The sequence below is a fragment of the Chaetura pelagica genome, unplaced genomic scaffold, assembly GCF_000747805.2.
Source record: "Chaetura pelagica isolate M959 unplaced genomic scaffold, ChaPel_1.0 scaffold124, whole genome shotgun sequence".
Taxonomy (NCBI): domain Eukaryota; kingdom Metazoa; phylum Chordata; class Aves; order Apodiformes; family Apodidae; genus Chaetura; species Chaetura pelagica.
The window spans coordinates 1,741,653-1,765,974 of NW_009952891.1; positions in this window are offsets into that span (position 1 = coordinate 1,741,653).

Sequence of the window (24,322 nt, forward strand, 5' to 3'; positions counted from 1 at the left end):
AGCAGGAATTTGTCATCAGTGCATCCAGGAACCGCCTGGATTGCTTATGCCCTATTATGTTGTCCCTAATTTTGCTTTGTAGGCATTTATTTGCTTTGTATGAGAATACCAGAGGAGACTCCATTTAAGCCCTGGTTTGTTGATTTTGTTTTCCCTTTTGTTTCCATCACATCAGGCCCTTTGCTTCTCAGCCCTGTCTGTAACTCCATCACAGGGCTGCTGGTTGCCATCTTCCTCCTCTCTTCCTCGCTTGAAGTCTTTCTTACAAGGTCATCCATTCTGCTGGCAAAGACACCTTGGCCTGTCTTAGAGAGGAGGATTCCAGCTCTCCCAAGAAGATGCTGATCCTCAGACTAGCTCTGAAAATCTCAGAGACAGAAACACTTCTGCTGTTGCCAGCACCAGCTCTGCAAACAACTGTTAACAGACAGTATATGAACCCTCCTGCTTATGCTCTCTACCCTCACCATCGGGATTGAGGAGAATGCTACCTGGATCCCAAGCCCCTGACTGTCCCCTCCAGAGCTCTGTAGTTTCTTTTGGTAGCCTCCATCTTGCCCCTTGCAGTATCATTGGTGTCCAGACAGACAAACGGGTGCAGGTAATTGAGAGTGGGACCAGCTATGGCACCTGAGAGCCCAGGTGCTTTGCTTTAAAGTAAGTTAGGGAAAATGCTTATTCTCCTCTGCTGAGCACTCACCATACCTCACCTTGAAGGCTGCCTCTAGTTTTTAGCTCCTCAAATTTGTAAAAACAGGTAATAGCTGTTAGAAAGGGCTACTCAATGGTCAGGACTACAAAACACACCCTGTAAGAAGACACTGAGGGAACTGAGACTTCTTCAGCTTGGAGAGCAGAACATTTTGGGAGAACATGAGAGCAGCCTTCTAAGTATCTGTGAGGAGTTCAAGACAGAGCACAGCTTTCCACGAAGGTGTCTGGTAAGAGGATGAGAGATGCAAGTTACAATAAGATAGGTTCAAACTCGATGTGGAGGGTACTTTTCACTGTGAGTAGCTAAGCTTTAGAACAGGTTGCTCAGAGGCAGCTAAGTCATCTGCACTCTTGGAGGTTTTCAAAGACAGTGAAACCCTGAGCAACCATGGTGGGATCTCTTAGCTGACCATGCTTTAATCAGGAGATTGGGCTTGGGAGTTCTGGAGGTTCTTTCCAACCTGAATTATTGTGTGCAATATGATCCTCAAGACCAAAATGCAAGCAATAGCTGAGAATTCCTACTCATTGTAAGGTAAACTAAAATACTTTAAGTCTCTTTTTGGACACAATTTTACTTGATAAAAGTAGTGAAGTATTCAGTGGAGTTAAATCTACACTCTAATATCCCAGATGATTTTCTTACCCAGCTACATGTAGCTTGAATGCTATCTGCCTCAAAGACTGTCAGATTTTTTTTAATAGAAAGGTGAAGCGTTCAAACATGGGGCTAAGTGAATGCTCAGAGCAGCTGAGGTGATCAGGGCACTCAGCTGGAGGAGGCAGTTTTAGTGTTCAAATCCACCTGCTGTCTGCTTGCTGCTTTATTTGCTTTTTTGTTTATTTGAGCTTTGCTCAAAAAAATGTAGCTGAATATTCAAAGATACATGTATAAAAAAGCATTGGGTCAGAATGCAGCTGGCATGCACATTAAATATAATGAAAGCAAGTATTGTTTCCAAATATTAACCCTTTTATAAATGCCATAGTTTCCCATGCTTATCCTTTTCCTGCTGTTTTGTAGGAATTAGTAAAAGTAGCAGAATTCAATGAAAATGTGGATTTTAATAACTAAATCAAAGTTTCTAAGTCTACTCAGAAGAGCTGTAGAGAATTAAAAAATAAAGCTTGATTTATATTCTGGCCTGTTATGTTAAGATGTGTGCCTTAGCTTTGGCTAAGTCAGCCAAGTCATATAAAAAGAAATTTCAAGTGGGTCACATCGTTGCTAGGTTATATGAATCTGAGCTAATTTGGGCTTGTCTCATTTCAATATGCTTGATCCAAACAGAGATAATTAAAAAGAAATTCTGAAGTTCCCTAGTATAATTTAATATCATAAATACGCTTGTCATATAAAAATGAGACAGGCATTGTATTTATTCAATTAGCAATCTATCAAAATTGTCTTTTGACAGGATTTTGACTACTTCTTATAGTAATAACTGATAGTTCTTTTTTACTGTTTCTCTGGGGGGGAAGGTATGTATATGTGGGAGGAGTGGAAGGACAGAAATGCTGAAAGTAATTTCCATTTTTACCCTTAAAATTACTCAGGAATTTTAAATCTATCTATTAATTTTCATAAAAGCAATCTGGGAAGGATATTTTGTTGTGCTTTTATTCTGTTTATGTTTAGTTAAAGGAAAATGTAGGGGCAGTTATAAAAATAAAGCTGGATCCTTAATTGCTACTTGGAATAAATCTTTTAAGAATAGATGAAATTATTGATACACATTGCACTCAAATGGCTTTTAATGTTTTTGCACACAAGTGATAATAGGTTGGGGAAAAAACAGGGTTGCAAAGACTCATTGCAAAACTAACTGTAAATCAATCAAATGGTTCTGGTAATATGTCTCATACCCACAGTGTGTGATGCTTAGTTCATGACATCTTAAGATCTCAGAAACTGATTTATTCTTCCAGTAATCAGTGTTCTGGTCCATTAGTTTTTATAATGCAGAGACATGTCACTGTTTTTTTCGTGAGTGATTTGTATTTCTAAATTCCACACTGTCAATCAAGACAAAACCAAGGATTTAAAAAAAAAAACCATAATACCTGGACTGTAGGGTTATTGTTGTATGCTGCTGTTGGTATATATTAATATTCACTGAAATTCTCTTTGTTTTTTCTAGTTGTGGATGTTTTGTCTAATAAGCAACCTAAACAAGTTTTTCTTCAGCTATGATAATTGTTAGGTATGATAATTGTTTTACTATTCTGTATGTTGATTTATTTTAACAGAACATGACCAACACCACCTCAAACAGATTCTAGGTCTGAGGAGAATAGATTGTGTACGAAGTGTAGTGTCTTAGATATGTATACTAGTTGTCAGCATATCAGAAATTATCATAAAAGGCTGCATCTGAGTTTTAATGCAAACAACTTTAAAGCCAAATGGAGTGTTATCATTGAACTTGGCATTGTTATGATTTCATCTATCATTTTTCAAACTAAAATTATTGCTTAATCTCTGAATTCAGGTATAGAAAAATCAACCAAACAAAAAAGTCAAAGCCAAAACATTTTTGTATACGTTTAGACATTACTTAGACCGTTCTGGGAAAAAAGACCAAAAAAGTATGGGCTATGAGTTGGTTTTGCTTTTGTTGGTTTGTTTTTTAAATTTTAACCAATACAAAAATTATCATTTGGGCTTTATTAGCAAATTGTGGGCTAGTAAATTCTAACGCTGAAAGCTTCTCTTAAGGTTGCCTAGTTTGTTGCCCATTAAAATGGAAGGTCTGGGATCTTAGGTATTCTATGTGATACTAACAGTCCTTTTGACACGTGTCAGCTGTGCTCTGGGAAAGGAAGGCTTGGGAGAGAGTGCTCTGCATGCCAGTGGGAAGTGGAGGAGGTGTCTGTGAAGCTGTGCAGTGAATATTGTCTGCTTTTCATCAGTTCTGTGCAGTGCTCCCTGTTGGTGACTAAAACCATGACCATAAGGAACGGCTGCAGGAAAATTGGAAGCTGAAATCATGGTAGTTGTGTGCTTGAAGCTTGCCTGCTGATAACATTTGTGTTAGATAAAGACGTTAGCCTAGGAGCGTAGAGGGACATGTGTGACTTGTTTGTAATCATTCAAAACCTAGGGAGAAAGAAAGCTTTTAGATATCTGAAAATATGTTTACTACAACTGATAATTATGCAACATCAACTTTTACTTGTCTCCATTTATTTTCTCCTGCACTCTAATATGCTTTTACTGCCATCTTCCTCTGCTGTCCACTCCCCCAGGTGGGTAAGCGCAGCTCCCCAGCAGCCAGGTAGCTGTAAAGCAGCACGTTGCCTCTTGGTGGTGTGATGCAGTTGTAGGTACTGACACCGTGCAGCTGGGTTCTTGTCACTCCCTTACTTCCCTGAGCCCTGTTGTGAGAGAGGGCGGGAGGAACTGAGCTGAGGCCAGATTTGGAAGCAGCACCAAAAAGGTGGGGAGGGATGTGGTGGCTGGTGTGGGTCATACTCGTTAGGACCAGGACATGCGGGGCCTTCTTGTTATGCTTTAAATGTAGTTCTGGTGCTGCAGTTGTACCAGAGGGCTGGTTTGCTGTATTTTTTAATTCATTCTGAGTATCTTGCGTTCAGTATTGTGTAACTCTACATGTAGATTGGCACTTTTTTGAATATTTGATTGTTCTTCAGTACTTTATTAAGTAGGGACAGGCTTAAATTGAAGTTCAAATTCTGTGCTTGTTTGAGGCCTAGACTGTGCACAGGTAGAAAGACTTTTCTCCATTAAACAGATTCTTGTTAATGAAAAGTTTATAAGGTAGAAATCTGTTCGTATTCTGAGATGTAATTATTGCTTTGGTTTTGTCTTGGCTGCTGGCTTGATATTAAACTCAAAAGTGAAGAAAAATGAAAAGGAAGAAATAAGTAATTGGGTTCATACAAGTGAAATGGGATAGTGATTGCTTCCTGTTGTGTTCAAATTCCCTGGCATGTTTGCTTTTTAGCTTCTTACGTTTGTAATAATTTGGCCTTAACATAGTCAAAGGAGTCAGTAATAGTTTAGGTAGGGGAGTATTCTTTTGGCAGGATTTTTTAAAAAAGGTGAAAAAAGGAAAAGTTAACTTAATATGGAAATCTACAAAAGTAGTGCCACAGCATTTTTTCCAGTAAGCTTGGCACTCTTTGCTGAGTTTTGCACTATGCAGCCATTAGCAGGCTGGTCAATGCATTGCTTTATGAGGCAATTATTTCAGCATACTCTATTCAAAATACACATTAGAACTTAACCTTCTGAATCCTGAAGTAGCATTTTTATCACCCAACATTAGAAAAGAGTTGGCGTCAGCAATTTCCTCTTTCTTTTTATGATCTAGTATCATTAATAAAGCATTGTGCTGGTAGCTTCTTACAATCCTCCCAGATAATTTGTGACACAAAAGGTGCTACTATGATACAATTGTCTGTTGACTTAGTCAATAGCAGGAGAAACAGGAATTGTGTAAAAATAAACATGAGTAAGGAGGAGAAGAAAGCTCTTAAAACAAATGTAGGACTGATACACAGCATATTAGGCCTGCTGCTATTGGATATGCACAAGTAGAAATGGGAAGTTAATATGGAATTTCTAATTAGGGTCACATGCTAATGAACTCTCTCTTCATGTTAGTTTTATGCCGCTTCAGAAATTTTTTATCATATGCTTAAAAATTTATGGCTAGAAACATTAATGAAAATGAGGCGTGAATTGGAAATTGTGCTATTATGGAGATAAGCATGGCTGTGGCCAGTCTGATTTCTAAGGAGGGATCCTTTTATTGCCATTTTTTTTGAGGGATGAGAAATTATACAAGTAAAATTAACGACTAGACATATTCTTTGCCCTGGCTTGGCTGGCATTATTATAGTTAAAGTTATAAAGCTGGATTTAATAAAATTTTGAATTAATTATAAGGGGAGTTTTAATCATAATTGGCAGTCTTCTTTAAGACTAAAACCTGTAAATTGGCAGAAGTGTGAAATTAATGTAGTAAAGTCCATCTGTTTCTCTGTACCTCTGTGTGTATAAAATATGCAGCTTTGTATATAAATTCAGATACAATCACACACGTAGGTAGAATGAACATTTTAATACTGACTTCATTGCTAAGGGTTCTTTTCTTTTGGTCTGTCAACCCACTTGCTCAGTAGTTCTGTGGATGAATGTGTGGGTGTAAATTTTCTAGACCTGGCATTTTTGTCTCAGGTATCTTGTAAAATCAATTGGGCTTACTGTTTAAAATGTCAATCCCCAAAACAGTACCTGTTGTATTGGTTCTCTCAGTCCCACTAAAATTATCATGCAATCTTGTATAAAATATATTGAAAACATCTGGTAGTCACTCTCGTTGGAATTGCCTTTGGAAATAGTCTAGTAACTTTTGACAGCTTGGCTTTACAAGGATATTGATTTCACTGTGGCTTTATCATGAAAAACTGATGAATGGTCAAAAGCTGAAAGTGATGTAAAACCTGGTTTATAGTTTTTATATGAAATGCATGTAATAAAATAAAGTAGGTTTATAAACCATAGTAAGGTATGCCCTTGTGAAAATGTTACAGAATTTTGCAGCATTTTCATGAGGTGGGTTACTTGGCTTAGGGACACTAAAAACATTTCCAGGTTTGGAAGAGACAGACAAAGAAAGGAATATAGTTACTAAAAACAATACCATAGATTGCTAATAAATGTGTGATATTTGTGAGAGGATAAGCTTTAGAACTTTAGATGTTTCCTTTTGAAATAGGCTATTAATACTGTACAGAAACCAAGATGGGAAAAAATATTGTTTCCTTATTCCAATAACAAGGAAAAGTAGACAGCAGAAACACAAGTAACTGAAGGGCCATGTAACAAGGGAAACAGAAACTGCCTTTTGGATAGAGAAAAATCTTTTCTGTAGAAATGAAGAGCTGAATAGGAAGAATTAGAAACAACATTGGCTATCTGTATTGCACCAACTGCAATAAAAGAAAGTAAGAAAAATATAGGAAACTAAATTGATTTCTTCCTGGAGGAAGTAATTACTTCAGTAGCCAATTAGATATAAACACAATGAGGAGGTGTTGAAGTAGCAGCACTTGTGTCAGTTCTGCAGAACAGTGCATTGCTGTGTGTATAAAATCCCCAAGGGGCCTGAGGTACATGTTAATCTACAGTCCAGTTGTGTCCTGTTCTGCAGAGGGGGAGGGAGGTGGTGCATGGCTCTTTCTGGATCTCGGTAAGAAAGAAAAGCCTGACAGCACATGGCTTAATAAAATAGCTGTTTTAATAAAACAGAATCAAAGGAGGACTAGAGATAGGAAGTAAACCTTACATCCATTCTCATGGTAGGAACCCCATGTTTGTGTAGTTTTGGATAGACTCCTGGTGGGTTCCCACAACATTCTATTTTGGTCATTTAAGGGATTGTATAATTTTACTGTATTATTAACCAACTGTATTCACAAAGGGTGTTTGCATCAGAGCTTCTTGCTGCGCTGCTGGGCAATGGCAAGGCCAGGTAGGTGGCTCCCAGCTGCAGTCTCCCACAGGCTCCTTGCTGCCCCAGAGCTGGTGGATGTTGTCCTGCAGCCCAGCACAGTCTGAGGGCCAGGCTGGACATCCAGCCCAGCACAGGCCTGTGTCTACTCAGGTGAACTGTTATGTGGCTTCTCAGTGTACAGTTGTCACCTGAGCGGGCTAATGGGATCACACTGCAGAAAGGCTAACGCTGGCCTCAGACAACACTCCCTGAGTGCTGAATTGTTGCAAGACAGACACAGAGATTAGAGCAGTTATCAAGCTGGTTTGGTAGATTCAGCCAACCCTGCTCAGTTGCTCGTGCTCCAGAACAGAAGATGTTGTAGCCCTTAAGATATGTCATAAAATCAAACCTTCATAGGGGGAAAAAAAAAAGCAATTACAAAATGCCGTGGCTTAGTGAAGCCTGGATTAAAACTGGCAACTGTGATTAAAAAAAAAAAAAAAAAAAAGGGAAAAAAATAGAGTTTTTGTAAATGTCTCTACATGTTGTTTATTTTTTTTTGTGCTAAAAAAACAATGTCAGGTTTGGTCAGTATATGTTGAGCAAAATGAGGTAAGCGTATAAATTGTATCTAGGCTTGGGTGTCGTGCTCAAGGCAGATGTGGGCCCTCCATTGAGGAGAATTCCAAGGAGCACAGTGAGGGTAGGCAGAGCTTATCCTACAAAATACGGAAAAAGTGAGCCAGTCATTGTCATCTTACTTTCTTATGTCACCTGATAGTTTTGTCACACCTCTCTCCTCTCATCTCTCTTCCAGGCAGAGTGATTATTTCCTGTTCAGTATTCCCCTTGATAAGCACTGTTCCATACCTCTCGTTAGCCTTTACTGCTGCTGATTTGCTTTCTCATTAACTGAGGTACAGCACGAGTGGCTTCTTGAAGGTTACAAAGGGAACTCAAGTCTCCAGAGTTTGACTAGTGGAGTTATTGCTAAACTATTCTTTTTGTGTAAGAATATAATGGAAGACATAAACCATAAATAGAATTTTTTTTTTTAAGAAATAAAGGAAGTCGCCTCACTTGGAGCAAAAGGTCAGTTTTCACTCTGGGAAGGATGACAAGGAGACTTGTAAAACAGATATAATTATACATAGAAAAAGGAACAGAACATGAATTCTCTTGCAACCTTTTTTTTCCTTCTGTTGCTGTTTTTGACTCGTAGGTTCCTCCCTGAGCAGTCCCATGGATACAGCCATGATGTATTAAATCAGGAAAGGTAACTGAAACTAACTGATTACTCTAAGATTTGTTTGAGATGTTTCAAGAATACAGAAAAGGGACCCTCTCATTTGTACATAATGGTGGTTCTGGGCTACAGCATCACAGAATGGGGCACAGACTGCAGTGCTCTGCAGTGAAGTCTTTTTACCTCAACCTTCATTCTGTTTTCATTAGAGGAAGCTACAGTTTTCAGTATTGTGACTATTTGCAGAGGCCTGTCCTGCTTGCTTATCCTGGGAGAGTCCAGTGATGTTTGCATAGTGTCCTGTTCTTTGGATCTTGAAGTGTAAAAATGTAGTGTTTGGTTACAGGAACAGGCAAACCATTGGGAAAATTGTCTTGCACTTTAAAACCCCTGATTACAATGAAAAGGGGAACATAAACCTGCAAGGATCAAAATATTTCAAATTTGGTATAGAAGTTAAAGGAAGTATGGGCTTTGTGGAGAAGTGCAAGAAGTTCATGCTGTGACTTGACTTATTAAGAATGGGAAGCATTGGCTATTTGCCATGCAGGAGAAAAATTAAACAATATATATCCTGAAATATACTGAAAGAGAAATATTAATAGATTGGAGGCTAGCATGTAACATGATTGAAAATTATGAAATGTCAAGATGTTTGGCAAAGTGCCTCTTTATTTTTGAGAAGATAGTTGAGAAAAGATAAATTTCCCATTCAAGTTTTATTAATCCTTTGATACTCATTGTAATTAACCATGTGATAATTTAATAAGCCCAACTTTTTTTGTTACGCATACTTGATCCTGATTTAGCATACCCTAAGTAGTGCAGTGGCTGTATGACTATTAACCACATGAACTTTGAAAAATAAGATGTGTGCCTGACATATCTCATAAATATTGCTTTAATCTTGCATTGAGCTTTTGGATGAATACTTCTTAGCATTTCAGAACTATGGTTATTTGAAACCTTGAAGCATGTGATAACTGTGATGAACGTAATGAATTATGTTGAGTTGTGGCTTGTAATTGCCAGTGAGAAGCTTTCCACTATCTCTTCTCTGCACAGGGGGGCCATGGAGGAGGCTGTCACCATGCAGAATTCCATACTCTCAGGTACATGAAGGAATGTTAATTCATCCTAACAGAAGGGAATTAACAGAACTGAGATTTGGGATTCTCACTCGCAACTGTGAGAAGGATCTTACAAAAGAATGTGAACTTATTCCTCTGCACCATATTAGGAATCCAAACCCTTCTTTTAATTAATGTTGTTACAATATTGCTATCATTAGCTGATTTTTCAAAGATCCTCTTGTATTTGAAGCTGTTTTTTTACATTGTTTCTGCCTTTCTATTCTCCATTAAGAAATTATTTCAACAAAATACTTTATAGCTTTTAGAATCTGAGACACTTATGAATACTACAACATAAAAGCTGAAGAAAATTCATGTGAAAACATAACAGCACATCACTTGATGAGGTAACTTAATAGGATTGCTACTAGCAAGCTTACTCTTAATGGCTTTTACAAACTATGGTTTACTATATCAAACTGCTGCTATAAAAAGTAAGGAATTAAAGAGAATGTGTTAGACATAAAGAGGGGAAAAAAGAAACCCAGGAAACTTACAAGTCTGAGGTTTATTTTGCATGTTTTAATTTTATGACTAGAATAAATAATTGGAAAAATTTAAATTGTATATTAGTTTGGAACATAAAAATATAATTTAAAAAAGGAGAGTGCAACTTTAAAACATAGTCATCAGCTGTAAATACAGTCATTAGTCAATGCATCTCACCACAAAACTGATGCTATTTGACATTTTACCAAGTGCTCTGCTCTTCCCTGAAGTAGGAATTAGCCAGGAGCCAAGGCAGGTGAGGCCAGACCTTGTGAGCATCAGCAGCAAATCAAGGTGGAGATTTGGTGGTGATCCCAAGCCACTGCTCTTGCTGTTACATGTAGCTAAGATGGATGGCCTGGCTTCTTCTGACTTTATTGCATTTTTCAGAGGTTCAGATGTTCCAGTTGTGATTCTGCAGCATGAGTCAACAGGGCTGGATACAAGTAGAAAACATACCTAGAGATATTCCAATATCTTCTTGTCGTGTAAGTTATGGTTTTTTTCTCAGTTACTGTCTTAGCGTGTGACAGGTCTGTAAGATAGAGAAATGGCCCTTTTTAGAGCAGGAGCTTACCAGGCTGTGCTGGGGAGGAGAGGGAAGAGTGTGTAGCACTAGAATCATGTGGCACAGGCACAATCGTGGGGTCCACAGTCTCTGTAGTGGATTTTTTCCCCTAAGTCATCTAGCTGTAAAGTAAAAAAGTTTTTTTATGAGTTAACCTGTTTTTGGTGGTTATGAAATTCATTAGGTGAGAACTGATGGATTAAAATGTGTTGTGGTTTTAAAATGAATTTGTATTTTTTTTTTACTTCTGCACTTTTAGAACTGATACCTGAACAGTTCTCTAAGATAACATTTGAAAATATTTGAAATCGAAACCATTTCTAAACACAGGCTAGTCATTTCTTGCTGTACTATTTTAGCAGCTGGCACACAAACATGCATAGATAGACCTGTAATATGTAGTAGTCACATAAAAAATACAGGGAAAAATTCTGCAGTAGAGCAGCTTGTTGGCTGAGCAGATGTTATGCTTGATTGAAACATACCAAGGACATTTAAAGTATATTCTGGGCTACCTCACTACAAGCTTAAAGACACCACATACTGTGTTACTTGTTTTCTCATTCAAAGTCGAGCTACTGTACTGGGCCAATAGATGTTTTAGGCTCATATTCAGTAACAAATTTTCACAGTGCATGCTATAAAATGAATTGGCAGATTTTGTGAGTGATTGGACTGTAAATCTGAAATGAGACTCCCTTCGTCACAGTTTCAGTTTTTCCCACCAACTGTTCAAATGCCTCAGGTGCCAGAACGGATTAGAAAACCCTATGAGAAAGGATGGCAGTTCTGCTGATGACAGTGAAAATGCAGCACTATTTTTTCTGCTTTTAACTGAACACAGCGAGCACAGTATGAAGCTTTGCATTTTACAGTCTTAGCCTGAGCCATAAGAAAATTCTATTACAATGCATCAGTTACCTTTATGTTTATAATCAGACCTAATGCTATAAAGTTACATCCTGCAGGTATTTAACCCTGTTTTCAAGCATTTCTTTTTGTTACACATTAAAATGTGAAATGTAACTGAATAGTACTCAGGGACAAAAAAAAATGTAAAGGGGTAGTATGGCTTTAAAGTTACATTTTCATGACGCTCTGATACTAGCAAAATTTTACAATAATACAGGCGTGTTTTTTAAAAAATCCTCCCTTTGTCAGTCATAATATCAGTTTATGTTCCCAAAGACATTGTAGGAAACAGCTGCTGTTGAAGTCTAAGTGCACAGCAGGAGGCAGCTGACAGTGGCTTTTTTCATTATTATGTGTTCCTAGGACATGATGCTGTTAATATGCTTCAGTTAATAACTGAAACTATCACCAACTTTGTGAGGGTTCTAATTTCTCCCCAAAGGTTAAGTTTTCTTAAAGTTGCATTGTTGTGAAGGAAGCAAACCAGCCTTTACCATAACCCCAACATCAGCTCCAGGGAGAGATGGCCCATGCTGTTGGTAATTTTCAAAAGGAATGAAGAGAGATTTTCCTGAGAATTGGTGGATTAGTTATAAATGGTTTAATCTTTCTGTCATAGCCTGAATAAGACAGAATGCCTAAGCCCAGGAAAGCCACAGATCTTGCTTTTATGAGGAAGGTGTATGTTTAGCATTAACATCCTGCAAACATCTGACCAACACAATCAAATTCTTTTTCATTTTTGTTGATTCTGATGACACTACTGCTCAAACAGACCAATTTTTTTTCTTGTGATTCTGGTGGCTTTCAGGTGAATCAGGCCTTCCCTGACAGGCTCTTCCCATAGATCAGGGTTAAATGGCTTTCTGTGTCTGAGTGTTGGAATAGACATGTCAGCCAAGAAAAATCACAGCAGCACCAGAGACGCGAGTGTCTCGGTAACTGGGTCACCGTTCCATTGGTTGGAGAACCCTTTACCTCATCAATAAATCTGGCACACACTGTACATGGTTCCACAGCTTCACTTCCCTTAAGCAAGGGGGAAGGGTAGTATTTATACACCAGGAGAGGAATTTGTTGTTTTGTTAGCTCCACAAGTTAGAATTTACGATCAGTTTGGATAGGAGGCATGGTAACAATAGTATTTGTCTTAAGAGAGTCAAAATAAAGGTGTGTTATGTATTATAAGTATATTCTGTGCATATTTTCAGATTTTATTATTTTATTTCTTTTAAGTAAAACTTGATTTAACTGTTAAAGGAAAACATATCATGTAACACAGGAGGCGAGGCTGTTGCCCCATACATCTCCAATTCCAACCAGTCACAGTGCTGAAGGTGTTTCAACAGGCAGACACAAACAACAAGTGTTTGTTATCTACAGAGATATATACATATGCACATAGCCACACAGAAAACATATACTCAGAACACTCAAATGAACATAGCCAGCACCAGTGGCCTTATCCTGCTCCCCAGTCTGGATGGACACTGTCAAGGTGGATCCCTCCAGCAGCTGGGCTTAGACACGTAAGCACACCAAGATCTCTTTTGAAGCATAATTTGGATATTAGTGATTTCTGTCCATTACATCATCCTAAGCAAGGTAATTTTACTTTCTTTTGTGGGAAACATAGCAGCTTATATGGTAATGCTGTCATCCTGTTTGCCTAATTACCAGACAAAGCTCTGATTAGGCTTAGAATCAAACAAACAGATTTCACCTTGTCTGAAATATTTAGATCAAAAGTTAAACCAGAGTTCCTTTGAACAAAGGAGTAATAATGATTAAGACCTACCTTTTTTCTCTAGTATCTTTTGATTGATTGTAGGACTGCATGGTACAATTGATTAAAATCAATAATTTAGAAACTGACAAAACAATGCATTACAGAAGGGATAAGAGGTCTAAGTGACAACAAAATGATACAAATGTTTCTGAGTAGAATGTTTAAAGCTTCTGTAGTATAACATCTTTCCACTTCTTTTCCCCATCTTCCCAAAAATCTCAGCATTGCAAGCGAAGTAATTGGTATCAGCTTTTCAGCTATGAAGAGAGGGGAGCTTAACTCATTTCAAGAATAGGAAACAAGAAAGGAAGAGAAAAAAGGTCCAAATGTCAGGAAAAGGGGGGAGCAGAGACAGTGAAGTGGCAATACATGGATTTTTACTGTATGTAAAAAAGGGTTTACTAGGCATCTCTTTGGTGATATAATAACCTTTCATCATTACTTCAATGACATATATGACTTTTTCAAGGAATAAAGAATGCTTTAATTTACAACCTACAGAAATACTGAAAATTACCTGAATTAATATTTATCACCTTAATTTTCAGTTGTTTGAGTGTATATTCCTTGTATTGTGACTTATTTGTCTGACTATAAAGACAAGGATATCTTGCCATGTGTTAAAGACCCCTTGTGCTAAAAAGCCCAGAATTAAAATATGTTTCTTTAAATAATTTCATTTTGCAGACAGTTGGAAGAAAGGAATACAAGGCCATACTAAAGAATCATACTGCCTAACATGGATTCAGTTTCTCAAGGTTTGGTAGCTGTCACAGCAAAGAGAAGTTGAAGAGGGGGGAAATGCAACGACTCAGCAAATATAAGGGGCAACAGGAAAGAAGCAAAAAATCGTATTTGTGAAATTGTTGGAATTAAGCAATGGCCATTTGAAGGTGGGAAATGGACACTTCTATTCATGAGACATGTGAAAAGAGGTAGGACTGTCTAAGGGGATGGAAAGCGAAGATGTAAAAAGACTGAAGTGGTCTAGACACCAGTTTCACACAGTTACCTTGGCAGCAGGAAACCAAAAGGTTGTGAGTGCAGAAAAACTGTCAAGGTGGAAGAAAATGTTAATTGTATAAATGATGTGAAGTGTTGGGTGAGAGGTGAAGTTCTTTGAATGGATATGAAGTGTTAGAACTTAGAAATGTTACACAGAAAAGATCTGGAAGTTTTGCCAGGAGTTGAAGATGGTAAATTTATGGGAGCTTGAATATGGAGGGCCTGGAAGCCAATGGGCAATAGGAAAAACTAAGGTTCTGTTTTGAACTTGAAGCAATTGTTAGATTTCAATGAGAAGATTTGTCAAAGATGAGATTTAGTTCAAATATGTAAATTAGACAGATGACCCTGAGAGTCATATGAAAATGTCTTTGTAGGTGATAAATGGCCAAAGATAAGATGTGTAAGAAAAAGAGCAGGACAGCGAGGACAGGCGCCTCTTAGAGCACCTAAAAAAAGCTGATGGTAGACAAGAAGATGACACAGATAATGAGAAAGGGTAATTACATGAGAAATTATGATCAGCTGTCTGGCTGATGTTATAGAAAATGGTTTACAGATGAGATGAGTAGGAACATGAAGTACTAGCTTTTAGCCTTGTCTTAGAAAACATTCATTAGAAGACTCTGCCAACCGCATTTCTTTAAACAGATGGATTGCATGGGAGAACAGAATGGGAACTGCTGAAGGGAACACCATGTTGTGGTGGTAAACACTGCATTCAGCAAATGTAGAGTTATGAAATATGAAGCAAGGGAGAATTTTTGGTCTTTGTCTTAAGATGGGAGAAAACCAGAGGGGAGCAGAATGAGTGATTATGGAGGACTATTAAGAAAAGAAGTCTTATCCGGAGGTGAAGAGAGGGAATAATCTTAAAAGGGACAACAGTCCCAAGTCTTTTAAGGAGGGAAAAGGCTTTCTAGAAATAGCAAGAGAAGGGGAACAAGGATCATTTTAAGGAAAGCTAACTGCCTAGGCATGGAAATATGATTTAAAAACCTTGGTAAGGGTCTTTGAGCTGCACTGCACTACAGAGACAACCAAGACAGCTCAGAACTAGTCTGTCTCTCTTGGTGCTGCATTGTGCAGTGTGGACATATTATGCATAACAAGGATGAGAATTTGTATTTTGTGGAAGAAGGCCTTACATAAACATGTAAGATAAATATGCAGCTTCAAAATATTAAATAATGAATGTTGGTGACTGAATTTAGGCTTTCCCAAATAAAAAGTTAACATATTATCTAGGGGAAATAATAGTAGCTGTTATTGTATGAGACAGCCTTATAAGTAAGGCTGAGAATGGCTTACTGTTTAACAGCCAAGATTTCTAACTAGTGTCTAGAAACAAAAAAGGTCTGAACAGTTTTCACAAAAAGACAATAAACAGACAGTAAATTCTTACTTTTATAATGGAATGAAGCATTATAATAAAAACACACAGTAGCACAAAACCTGTTGCCTTTAGTAGTCTGAGGTGTATCTTTCTTGACTTCACACTTCCTTGTTTTAAAGAGAAACCTATTAATTTTACTAATGAGTCATTCCAGAACAGTGTTCCTTTATATAATGCTAATTTTCTTCTTCAACTTTTCCTTCATTTGCTTTTAATCATACTTATAAAATAATTTAGTCTGCAGGTGTGACCAAATCTGAGCCTTCAGGCTATTCCAATCACCCAGTTAGTAATTATTATAAAGAGTCAAGTTATCATTATACCTGATGGTAGTTTGAAGAGAAGATAATTGAATTGAAACAAAACAGAAGTTCACAGAAAACACTTCTATTTCTCAGTACTTTTGCTTCTTTGCTTGTTTCACTTCAGTGTTTTATAATATATGTTAATATTAACTTATTTTCTGACAGTGACATTTACTCAACCCCTATCTTTGAGACAAAAAGAATTTCTTTCCTTCTGTGCTAAACTACTGCAATAGTTATGCATAATAATGACTGAAAGTTAATTCTTTGATGTGCTATGACTATTTTTTGTCTTGCTTACATAGTTTGAGGGGAATTTTTATGTAATAAGTGTCCTAATTTATAATGAGCAACTTTCATGCTCACAGTAACATATTAAAAGAAAAACAATGGTGCTTAGCAAAATACTCATAAGGGAACTATCTTAGAATTCATGTTATCCATATGATTTTGGTTAGTTGGCTTGTACACTGTGTATCTCTTCAGCATAAAACACCTTAATAAGCATTTTACAGATGCAATTCTGCATAACACAAGCTATGAACAGTACAGAAGAATGAAAAGAAGAAAGTTCTCTTCTGGTACAGGGTCTGGATTGAGGCCAAAGATGGTTAATTGTAAAATAATGGCAGGTTCTCCAGAAGACACTAATATAATTCCTGTTGTCTCCATCTCCTCATGCCTGTGCCATCTTTTTCTAGAAGCAATAAATAGTTTAGTCCTTTTACTGTCAGTCCTAATTCTGCTGATAGTTTTTGTCCCAAACAGAAGGTGAATAGGAGTGAGAAAATGAAGATGATAGGCATAAAGTCATTGAGAGCCAAAATAACCTCGCTGTTCGCATGTTCAGCTAAATATTTCCACTTCCAGAAACATTTCTACCTTTCCTACTTGTAATAGCAGCCTTTTTTGTGCTCCTAAGTTTCAGTAGAAAGTGTACTAAGGGATAGTATTAGTTAAAACATTAACTATGTCATACAGGTGAAGTTATTTTCTTCAAAAGGAAAATTATGACTCTGTAAGGTATCGATGCCAGTTGAAATGGTAAATAAGGAGGGTCCATGTTGATATAGTCTGCCTGGGTTTCAAAAAGACATTTGGTAAAGTCCCTCATGAAATGCTCTAGAGAAACTGCTGCTTTGAGATAGGGTTCTTGTGTAGTCAAAAATAATGATTAAAGGTAAAAAAGGAGAAAATTACCTATGGTCAGTACTCACAGTAGTTAAGGTTATCTACTGGGGCCCACTCAGTTCAATGTATTAATTGGAAGAGAGGTTATTAATGATGAGTTTCCTGATCAAAGGAACAACTACAAAATTCCAGGAGGACTCTGGGACCCACGAACCTGATGGAACTCAATGTGAAAGTTTAAATTTAAGCATTACAAAAAGGCAAACTAAGGTTCATGTGTAAAATGAACATGAGCTGAACAGAAACAATAACAACCTAAAAAAAGGACGAAATTATGGAAAATGTGAAAGATGCCCATAAAATCATGGGTGGTCAAGAAAAGATGGACAAAGTTTCATTTAGGTTTTCTTGCTCTTAGTATTTTTATTATTTTTTTTCTCCTTGGGTCCTTCCATTGCCAATAAAGACCATCAAATGATGCTAGCAGGTGACAGCTTCAGAAAGAACCAATGTTTATGCACAAAGAGACATTCTTGCTACAGGATATTCTGAATGATAAGTGTTTACTTGGGTCCAAAGGAAGATATGAGAATTTACTGGAAAAGAAATCTACCAGGAAATATTAAACAGAAAAACACACCAAGAAGTTTCAAACCCACAAACTATTGGAGACTGGGAGAGCATTCAGGGGTAAGATTATTTCTTCTTTGTCCTTCTGGAAATCAGGAAATGTAAAACTAGGAACAGTTGAAAGAGAAGAAATGTGAAAGCAGAAGTTTCCTTTAAATGGAAGAGTTGTCTCAGTTGCTACTCCAGTAATTAGGAAATGACTACCTCGAGAAAGGGGGGAGATGGTGTGGGGTGGGCACAGAAGTAAAGGCAGATGGAAGGAAGCTGTTGTCCTAAAAATATTATTATTGATCTGAAGCTATCTGCATTAGTCATTTACCTACCCAGCCTGCAGTACCAGCTATATGAATTAGTAGTAACTAATTACTGTCATTAAGCAGGTGTATCAAGTGCTTTTTTTCTTGTGTTGGCTTTTTTTCTGTTTGCAAATCTTCATGGCGTCCAGAAGTGAAATGTAAAACAGGTAGGCAGTAATTAGGTGTATCTAGAAAAATACCGGAAGAAAGACATTTGGAATAATTATCTTTTTTCACTGCAAAAGTCAGCAGTTTTTGCAAACTTTACAAGATTATAAAAGATGAAACAGAAGAGCTTACTACAGCTTTTAATAAAGATGTAAGCAATTTTAAGCTGTACTTTTTCCCCAGGGATAATTTGACAATATTTCTAATGAATTAAAGTATAATAAAAGTATTTGGTGGATGATAACATATTTTTCTTATTAGTTTCTAAAATGCTTAATTGTAGATCTTGGGGGCATGAGGTTAATCCAGTATATTCCATGCTGGAAGTATGGACGGCATTCTGTTTTGCAGTGGTTTGTTTTTGTTGTTGTTTGTTTTTTAGATAAGAGATCTTTTTCTTTAATCCAAATTTTTGAGAAATCAGGAGGCTTTTTGCATATTACTGTAGAGTGTACAAGCTGTAGTCATGGCAGTAAAAACGTATTGAAGCACTCTGAGGAAATCTCATCTGCTTTGAGATAACTCGCTGTTCATTTAGTTCTGAAAGAAATGTAAGTCCTCAAGTCAAGATTTTTTCAAGTTCACACCAAATTGGTCCCCTAAATAGAAGGCTACTTGTTCCCTCCCAAACCATCTCATAAATGGGAGAGGGACAAAGTCCGTTCACAAATTTGATTTTGTAACAAATATTCTCATTCATCTGAATATAACCTGACCAGTCCTGATGGGACAATAGAGAGCATTTATGGGAGTAATGTCCTGAAATAGTGTGAGATGAACAAGGAATAGATCATGCCTTTCAAACAGTGCCAAAAAAAGGCAGCAAGTTTTGATGGGACTAATGAATAGCTACCCATTTGGCTGCAGGTTATAGTCTAAGAAAGCTCAGGCACAAGGTGAGTCAAGAAGGGGGCTGACCCTTTTATCAAGCTGTGCAGCTGAAAGATAAATATAATCTGGTGAAGCAGTTCCTGCAAAGGAAATGGAATGAAGTCCAAAATGAATTTCTGGGAAATGGCTTTGAGTTAGTGAAATAGTCACCAGTATGAATAGCAGTGGTTCAGACTTTCTACTCCAATTAGAAATATGAGACTCTGTTCATGTTAACCTTGTAAACTTACAGGGTTATTGGTTGTAGAATGAATGGTTATGTTTTCTCCTTTTTTTTATTTCTGCTGAAACTGTAATTGATGTTACCAATTTAAACTAGAAAAGCTTTAGTCAAAAAGAAAAAAAAATGTTTTAAAGGAATGTAAATCCCTTGTAAAACACTTGAAGTTCTTTTGGGTTTGTGTTTTGGTTTTGGTTTGGTTTTTTTTAGTAGAGTTTACTAGCTTCACTGCATAACACAGTGGTGACCTCTTGGTACCTTTATTTTTTTTCCCCACATTTGAAAAGATTCTTGTATGCATTGTGAAAGTTTTAAACGCAATCTACTATAGGTCACAGGAGAATCTGTGAAGTGCAACAGCCTTTCCCACTCCATTTAGGGAACAAAGCAATAGCCCTCACCCCTAAACCTAGAAAATATGTAAAACAGATGTTAAAAAGGAAGGGAATGGTCTTTTTAAATCTGAAATACCTGAAACCATGTATGTATTTTAGAAGCAGGAGCAAGATGTGTGAAAAAAATCTTGAGGAATCCAGATCAGTGAGAGCATCCAGGGACAGGTGTTTTGCTGCCCATCTGAAACATCTGTGCTCCTGGGTCTGGTCAGTCTTGTCCACAGCTTCATGATTTCCTCTCTTTCTGCCTGCAGTTGCTCACGTGCACTCCTGTGCTCCTCAGTGGCTGCAAAATCTGTAACCACACCCCAGAGACAAAGGTTCTTATCACAGTTTCATAGGAAACAAGTCAAACAGACAACACACCATAACCTAAATTAGAATTTGTTAATGAGAAAAATAGAAATTATACTAATTTTTCAATGGAGGAATGGACTTTCTAATTAGTTGACTACTTTAAAATTCAAATGCATATAATAGTACAGAGAGCTTTTGTTTGTCTGATAGATAGTTTTAGCAGTTGTAGCAAAATAATCCAATTAAGTCTTGGATATTGGCTTTTCTCCTCACTTTCCAGGTTAGCCTGCCACAGGAATAATCTGTGTGTGTACCAATTCTAGTTACCCTTACTGTTAGTAATGTAGTTTTGGTGGCAATGAGCTTGCATTGGTGTGCATATGGTGTGCATATGGAGAGCATTGCCTGCTTGGGCTTTATAAAATGTTTTTTTGTTTCAATTTCTAAGTCCTCAGTTTCACAGTTACTTGTTAGAGACTTGGTTTATGTGTTTGCTTATGAAAAAAAAAAAAAAGCAATACTATATTCTTAAAAAAAAATGAAAAACAGCCTAATTTCTGAATTAGTTTTCTATTCTCTTTCTACAAAAAATGAGTAGCTTCCTCCTGCCTTCTCTGAAGAAAAATCCTGGCAATCCAGTAACAGGAGATTGTGCAAGTTATAAGGCAAGATACAAATAGAAGTGAAAGGTGTTACTTTGAGGTCCGTATCTGTGAATGAGAAGCCCCATTAATGTACCTTTCCAGCCCTAATTTCACTCTCCACAGCAAGGCACGCAGGGTATTGGAACGTATGGAAAGCTTCAGCCTAATTGCTCAGATTCTGTGCAGCCATCCCTGCTCCTCACAGTGATTTGTGCTCCTTAGCATTTCTATGCATTAGGCGGTATATTTAGTGTTTCCCATTTCAATCCAATTTATGTATGTTTGGCTGCAGACCAGAGCTGTGGGCACACAGTATGGAATTGTCATAAATCTGCCCCTACTGACTCTAAGTGCTGTGCTGCTGCAGTGGGCAGCACTGCATGCAGGAGCTGTTCAGAAGGCTTGCAGAGCAGGCCCGCCTCTTCCCAGCAAATCTCCTAGGGACTAAATTAATGGATCTCATATTGTATTGATTGTAGCCAATAAGTGCCTAAATGATTTGATGCGAGGCAGAGGGATTATGAAGGGAAGAGGGAAGAGGCAGCTTGAAAGAAATATGCGGTTTAATTACAGGATGAATTTCACCAATCTACCTCCCCCTAGGAATTTAACAAATAGGCCTAAGTGCACTTAGCTGTTCTTGACATCTGTTGAAATGATATCTGCTCATGATGAGGGAATCCTGGGAATTGGTCTAAGGGTATTGTCAGGAGCAGTGAGCCACAGGAAACTGCTTTTCTGTCTGCAAAATTAGAGGAAAGAAAAGCCCACATTAGCAGTTTTGGGTTAAGCTGTAATGATCACAATTTCCACAACAGAATTCTGCTTTCTGATTTACTGGCGCTGGCTCAGTTTTCAGAAAGACGTTAAGTAAATATTAAAAATGGTGTTGAAACATAAGCACTGAAATACAAATTTAAGCTGGAATCAAAACTATTCACAGTGCTCCAGTTGGTGGAAACTTGATATATGCCTTTTGTGAGAAACAGCCAGGTTGATACCTTTTTATGATGTGTAGTGATATGTTAGGAAACTTAGAATCTCTTAGGTAAACAATGGAGATAGCATAAAACCCAGGGAACACAGAAGCTGGGGCTTCAGCTTACATTCCATCACCAAGTCTGGTGAAGACTGATGTTGTGTATTTGCTCATTTTGATTCCATCTATAATTCAGAAGGAAGTATAGATTACTTAATGCTTTCTACTGCATTTTGTAGTATTTATACTATACTTCTGCAAAAGAAAACCTGACAATACCTTTTACGTCCTAAGAGACATAAGTTTCTTTGCATTATTTGAAAGCTGTGTTTTCCTGTGCTTGGAGCATTTATGTGTATTACCTCATAAATTACTTGTAAGTCGTTTCCTTTGGAAGAGTGAGAAACATTTATTGCAGGAGGTAGAAGCAGAAGGTGGGACTGTGTATCCTATTCTCTAAGCTGCACACGTGTCACTGCATTTTGCCTGTGCAAGGACTAGAAAACCCACAAGATGAGGCTGGGGGGTTGGGGGAGGAGAGTTGTTTCTTTTCTATATAATGCAAATTCTTCTGCCTGGAGTATTCTTTTTCTATGATTTCTATAGACAATTTGAAAGCAAAAATATATGGCGAATTTAAAACTGTAAAAGACAAATTAGGATTTACGGATATAGGAAATGTTTATTGCTAGTTTTGTTTACAAATATAGTAATTGAGGACAGAATTCTAGTTTTATGTAACCATACAATATTTTCTTGGAAATGACTTTCTGCATTTACATCCATCTAAATTCCAGATACACCCCACGGTTCTACTGATTTCTCAAGGACTGCAATGATGTTCAATGGGCAAGCACATGACAAAGGTGATAAATCACAGCAAAGCTAAAAATGTAGTGTGTTGCATTTTTTTCCTGCTATATTCCTGAAGATACACGTATAAATAGATTTACAGAAGTGATACACAAACATGCAGAGAGTGAGAGAGACGGACACACTTGAGCATTCATGCTGTGTTTTTAAAGAACCACCTTAAAGCCAGTGATTTGCATTTCTGGATAAGAAGAGAACTTGGCCTCTCCTTGTTCTCACAGAGGTTTTGTAATAAAGTTTAGCTGCTCTGTGCAAGTATACAGAAAGACACCTGTGCAGTACCAATAAGCATTTGTTGCCAGAGTTTCTTTCAAAATAAATTAGTTAAGAAAACCTGAAGATTCTGTGTGAAAGGCTAACGAGACTACAGTAGGCTACACCATTGTCAAAACAAAAACATTTTAGTCTGAATTTTGCCCAGCATCAACTCATACTCATATGTTAATTTGGTGAAGGCAAGAAGCTGATTTCCTCTCTAAGATATGGAAAACAAAGCATAAGAACCTTGGAGAAAACACCTCAAATATAACAGGTAGCTTTTATATAGCAGAGATTGTTTTACTCTAACAATGGGCATTTAATTAAGATCATTTTTTTCATTTTTAATCTTTTAATTGCTCAGGTTCCTGAAACTGAAAAAGTAACCCAACTTTGTGTAAGGTAAATCTTGTGGACATAGGATTACACAGAATGTTACTTTGTTGCCCTTGCAACTATACATACAGTAGTCTTTTTAACAGAAATAAGGTAGGATTTTTTTCTCCATAAGCACCCAACTTACTAGATTGGAATGTCTGTCTAATTATCAGGGTGTTTTTTTTCACTGTTAGGTGACTCTGAGCTATTTACCATCAACTTTAAAACAACTGTGATGAAATATATGCCCATTTGTGCTAAAATTTTGATTTCATTCAAATATTTCACCATAATTAGACATCTAAATATAACAGCCTGGGTTTTGGAAGATGTGAGCATGTTTAAATACAGCGACTTGGTAAGTGTGCTGTGCTCTGCATTTCTGGAAATCAGGCCATATATGTAGGTAGCCTAAATATAGATTCATGGACTAATTTGAGACTTAAATAGTCTTTAAATTATTGAGCATGTTTCTCAGTTCATGTTATTCTTAAAGGAGAAAAGCAATGATTCCTGGCAGTGATCCTTTTCTGATTGGCACTGATGACAAAGCACCCTCAGTTGAGCAGTAAAGGATTGCTCCTTGTTTTTAAAAGTAGTTTTCAAAGCTTTGTAACAGTTCAGTGTTGTATTATATTATCCCAGTTTAAAGCACAAGCTGTGTCTTTTTATATTTCAAACATACTAAAAACATAATGGAAAATTGTTTAGGTAGAGCACTTTCAGTGGAACTGAATTATGTATGGATAATCTAAAATGCCTGCTCCTTTCAGAGTTGCTGTGTTTAAGGAAACACATTCCTTGCTTTGGATAAAACACATTTTATATTTAATGCATTTATGACTGTCAAACAGTGTGTTGCCTTTTCTTCTTTTATCAGTGGTATTTGCAGTGCTTACCAAAACACTGTTCAGGTGTGGCTTTGCTTTTCTACCTGGAAGAAATGTTACTTATTTTAGTTATCAGTAATTTTTATCTGTAGATTTAGGTTTTTCAAGGAAAAGAGAAAAGGTATTTAAAAATGTGGTATCACTGTCAGCAAATCTCAGTGTAACTGTCATTGCTAATACCTTGTAACTGTCATCAGTAGTGGCACTGGCAACTAGATGAGATGGAGTGATGAAAAAAAAGCAATTAT